Below are 5,696 nucleotides of genomic sequence, written 5' to 3' on the forward strand. Positions count from 1 at the left end.
GCCCATTGTCCTAACCTGTCATCATATTTTTTGGATCATGTTTTGGTCAAAGTACAGGGTAATGATCACTCCAAGCTTTGTCAAGTTCAAATTTGATGTGCATAATATCTATGTTATTATCGGAGGTATCAATCAAGATGAGTCACAAATTTTGATACTGATAACAAATAGTGAACAACAAATACATTGAGAAAATTTAGGTATATTATACCCACAGCTTTTCCCTATAGATGGTTGTAAAAAAAGAGGCAGAAAAGGATAATCAAAATCAAAATTATAATTTTACTCCTTTGTCTGTACCCTTACTTGAGATTTGTAATAATGACGACTTCTTTTTTTCCCCTCATATCTGTAGGTTCTTGCCTCCTCTTACTCTACATTGAAAAAGAATGGCTACAGGTAACCGCTGCCTATTGAATGAGTTCATCCTTATAGGACTGACAGACCAGCCTGAGCTCCAGTTGCCCCTATTACTTCTGTTCCTGAGTATCTATGTGGTCACTGTGCTTGGGAACCTTAGCATGATCATATTGATTAGACTCAGTTCTCATCTTCACAGCCCCATGTACTATTTCCTCTGCAGTTTGTCTTTCATTGATCTCTGTGAATCAACTATCATTATCCCCAAAATGCTGGTGAACTTTGTGTCAGAGAAGAATACTATCTCTTACCCTGAGTGCATAACTCAGTTCTATTTTTTTGCCTTTTTGGGAATCTCTGAATGTCATATGTTGGCTGTCATGGTATATGACCGTTAATGTTGCCATATGCCATCTTCTTCTTTATAGTTTTATGATGTCCCAACAGGTGTGCTCCTGGTTAGTGGGTGGGGTGTATGCATTGGGCCTGGCTGAGGCCACAGCTCATACAGTTTGCTTGTTTAGAATGATCTTCTGTAAGGAAAATGCTATTAACCATTACTTTGTGATCTCCTTCCATTCTTGAAGCTCTCTTGTTCTAGTACCTATGTCAATGAAGTGGTAATTCTGGCATTTGGTGCATTTAATATCTTTTTCCCATTCCTGACCATTATTTACTCTTATGTTTCAATCATTGCTAGCATTTTCAAAATTCAGTCCACTGAAGGGAGATCAAAAGCCTTCAGCACCTGCAGTTCCCATATTGTAGCAGTTGGTGTCTTCTTTGGCTCTTGTGCATTCATGTACCTGCAGCCATCTTCATCTAGCTCCATGGATCAGGGGAAAGTGTCCTCTGTCTTTTATAGTATGATAGTGCCAATGCTAAACTCCCTAATCTACAGTCTGAGAAATAAGGATGTCAAAATTGCCTTGAAAAAAGTGATAGAAAGAAAAACATTCTAATGAAAAGAGAAATGTCAGTATGAGTTTTTTGGATGCTGGATAATGTGGAGAAAGAGAGAGAGAGAGAGAGAGAGAGAGGAGAGAAACTTAGCTTTGTACCAACCAGATACTCTACCTCAACACCTGTAATTACTAAGAAGCCCAACTCAGAGAAGCTTTGGGAACATACCTTAAGCCAGAGTAGGTTGGTTTTATCTTCCTATGTTTGTCCTACTATTTAATGTCTCTGTACCTTGCATTTCAGATTATTAGACAGAAAGGAATCATAATATGCAATTCAATCATGGATTAAATTCCTTCTGATATTTAAAGAGATGGCTTTGCTAATTTTAAATCTGTGTGGAAATACATTTTTCTTCATGTCCTTCTTTGCGGCAATCGCTATTACAACTAGCAATTGTATTTCCAGATTTTCACGAGATAAATGATACAGAGAATTTCGAGTGAGAAGATTTACAATTTTACAGCTCTAATCCACTTGTTTATTAGTTGAAGAAACCGTACCCTCAAAAAGGATAAATGACTTGCCCAAAGTCACAGAGAAAGACAATAGAAAAACCAAGTCTTGAACCTAATTTTCTTGGATTTGTGTGACAGTTTACCAAAGGTTTAAGTTGAAGGAGAGCAATTCCCTTACTATGATACTTTAAATAACAATAACAGGAACCATGTCTATAGGTTGAATATTAGTGAAAAGCAAACTAATGGGAAGCTTGTGATCTATGGTGTTGGGATTAAAGAATCCCAGGCTTAACCATTGGAATCAAGGCAGCAGCAGCCCTCTAAGGACCGAAGCCATTGGTGTGAGTACATACTGAAGGAGAGGCAGCTATTAATATATTGATTAACTGCAAGAGTTTCTAAATAAATCTTGTTAGACAAAGGAACATGAACCAATATCTGCTGAAACAAAAACTGTGTGGATTCCTAAGAAAGCATGGAACTATAGTACAAGTCAACTAGCCCACAATATTGAGAGAAATAGTAAAAGAGAAAAAATTGGCAAAATATATATGCTGCACAGCAAAAATCATTTACAGCACAAAAAAAAAACTTGAATCCACACTATTGTGACTTCCCAAAGAAGAAAAAGAGAAAATTGATTAGGAAGAAAAATGTAAGCAAAATGAAGAACAATCCAGAGGATTAAAATGATAATCAAGTAAAAAAATAATCTCAAAGATCAGAACAAAAATTAATATGATTAAAAAGCATGTGATCTCTATACAAGCAAAACACAGATTCCCCAAGACAGAATTCCTAGTCAGCTTAATACTCACAGGCCTTCTAGAATAATATAACAAGTCAAAAAACCTGAACACCATAATGCTAGAAATAATCCAAGAATACAACTCAAAATTTATGTTCACAGCAATGAAAACACCATGCAAAAGAATCCATAGGTCACTTTCTTACAAAGAAAAAGAAAAGGAAAACATTCACTGCAAACTCTAAAGCACAAAGTAGTTAAATTTAATAATTCCATGAACAATTAACAAAGTATGCAACCAACTCAGAGAAAGATACAGTTTAATCTTCTCTATTGATTTATTTGCTTTTATTCTTGGTTCTTAACAGTTTTCTTCCTGTGAACTTTGGTGGTTTTAGGCCTTTTTCCTATCTTGCCTAATCACTCACTGTCAGACTCCGTCCATTTTGCTGTGGATCCCTCTTCCTGTACAAGAAAGGTACTTCAGCCATGTCTTACATTGCAAAATTCATTGTTCATTAGTATTGATTCCTGTACCAAGTGACTGCAGGAGTGAACAGGACTAACTCCAGCTAGTTGCCTTTCCTTCTGGACTGGTGAGATCCTATTTTCACTATAGAACCCTGTTCCGATTCCCTCTGTTCTTTGGTTCTCTAGCCAAATGCTGCTGCCCTAAAGAAAACACTTCAACCTTTCCGCATCTCATATTCAATCTGTTGCCAAGATCTCTGGATTTTACCTTTGCAACATCTCTCAAATACAACCCTTGGTCTCCTCTGACACTGTCATCACTCTAGTGTAGGCCTTCATCACTTCACACCCAGATTATTGCATTAGTCTGCTGGTGGATCTGCCTACCTCAATCTCTCCTCACCCTAATCTAGCCTCCATTCAGTCACTAACATAACTTTCCAAAAATGCAGGTCTGATCATGACACTCACCTCTTCAATAATTTACAGTGGGTCCCTACTGACTCCACAATCAAATACAAAATACTCTATTTGGCCTACCTTGCTAGTCTTCTTACACCTTGCTCCTCAACAAATACTCCTTCATCCAATGATATTGGCCTCCTGGCTGTTTCTCAAACAAGACAATCCATCTCCCAGTTCTAGGCACTTTATCTGGCTGTCCCCCATGCCTGAAATACTCTCCCTCTTCCCCTCCTACTACTGACCACTCTGGGTTCCCTCAAGTCTCAACTAAAATCTCACCTTCTACAGGAAGTCTTCTATAACCTCTCTTTTTTTTTAAATTAATAAATTTATTTTTAGTTTTCAACGTTTACTTCCACAAGATTTTGAGTTCCAAATTTTCATCCCATCTTGCCCCTCCGCCCACCCCAAGATGACATGCATTCTGAATACCCCTTCCCTTAGTCTGCTTTCCCTGCTATCTCTCCCCCCCTTCCCCTTCTATTTTCCTGTAGGGCAGGATAGATTTCTGTATACCATTTCCTGTATTTCTTATTTCCCAGTTGCATGAGAAAACATTTTTTTTAAACATGTGTTTTTAAAACTTTGGGTTCCAAATTTTCTCCCTTCCTCCCTCCCCACCCACCCTCATTGAAAAGGCAAGCAACTCAGTATAGGCTATACATGTGCAGTTATGCAAAACACTTCCATAGTAGACATGTTGTGAAAAACTAACTCTATTTCCCTTAATCCTATCCCGCCCCCCACATTTATTCTATTCTTTCTTTTGACCCTGTCCCTCCTCAGAAGTATTTGCTTCTGATTACCCCCTTTCCCAATCTGCCCTCCTCTCTATCATCCCCCTACTTTCTTGTCCCCTTCCCCTCCTATTTTCCTGTAGGGTAGGACAGATTTCGATACCCAATTGAGTGTGTATGTTATTCCCTCCTCAAGTCAAGTCCTATGAGAATAAGATTCACTCACTCCCTCTCACTTTCCCCCATTTCCCCTTCACTGTAAGAGCCTTTTCTTTTCTGTTTTTTTTTGTGATATAATTTACCCCATTCTGTCTCTCCCTTTCTCCTTCTCCTAGGATAATCCTCTCTCACCCTGTAATTTTGTTCTCCAGATAGACCCGATCATCTTCAACTCACCCTGTGCCCTCTATCTATCTATCTATCTATCTATCTATCTATCTATCTATCTATCTATCTATCTATATATACATATATATTCATACATATAATTTTTTCCCTCCAACTACCCTAATACTGACAAAGGTCTCATGAGTTACAAATATCATCTTTCCATGAAGGAATGTAAACAGTTCAGCCTTAATAAGTCTCTTATGATTTCTATTTCCTGTTTACCGCTTCATGTTCCACTTGAGTCTTGTATTGGAAAGTCAAATTTTCTATTCAGCTCTGGTCTTTTCATCAAGAATGCTTGAAAGTCCTCTATTTCACTGAATTACCATTTTTTTCCCCTGAAGAATTATACTCAGTTTTGCTGGGTAGGTGATTCTTGGTTGCAATCCTCTCTCCTTTGCTCTCTGGAATATTATATTCCATGCCCTGCAGTCCCTTAATGTAGAAGCAGCTAAATCTTGTGTTATCCTGATTGTGTTTCCACAATACTTGAATTGTTTTTCCACAATACTTGAATTGTTTTTCTGGCTGCTTGTAATATTTTCCCCTTGACCTGGGAACTCTGGAATTTGGCTACAATATTCCTAGGAGTTTTCCTTTGTGGATCTCTTTCAGGAGGACATCGGTGGATTCTTTCAATTTCTATTTTGCCCTCTGGTTCTAAAATATCAGGGCAGTTTTCTTTGACCATTTCTTGAAAGATGATGTCTAGGCTCTTTTTTTGATCATGGCTTTCAGATAGTCCAATAATTTTTAATTTCTCTCTCCTGGATCTATTTTCCAGGTCAGTTGTTTTTCCAATGAGATGTTTCGCATTGTTTTCTAATTTTTCATTCTTTTGGATTTGTTTTACAGTGTCTTGATTTCTCATGAAGTCACTAGCTTCCAATTGCTCTATTCTAATTTTTAAGGAAGTATTTTCTTCAGTAATCTTTTGGACTTCCTTTTCCATTTAGCCAGTTTTGCTGTTTAGGGCATTCTTCTCCTCATTGGCTTTTTGGACCTCTTTTGCCATTTGGGTTAGGCTGTTTTTAAGGGATTATTTTCTTCAGTATTTTTGGGTCTCCTTTAGCAAGCTGTTAACTTGCTTTTCGTGATTTT

The 5,696-nt window shown here is 37.6% G+C and overlaps 1 pseudogene; it reads left to right on the forward strand.

Moving 5' to 3' along the window:
• The first annotated feature begins 389 nt into the window (after positions 1 to 389).
• Positions 390 to 1,322, forward strand: LOC114032306 (annotated as a pseudogene).
• Positions 1,323 to 5,696: the final 4,374 nt, after the last annotated feature.

This window comes from Vombatus ursinus, unplaced genomic scaffold (assembly GCF_900497805.2).
Source record: "Vombatus ursinus unplaced genomic scaffold, bare-nosed wombat genome assembly UNPS02015414.1, whole genome shotgun sequence".
NCBI classification, from domain to species: domain Eukaryota; kingdom Metazoa; phylum Chordata; class Mammalia; order Diprotodontia; family Vombatidae; genus Vombatus; species Vombatus ursinus.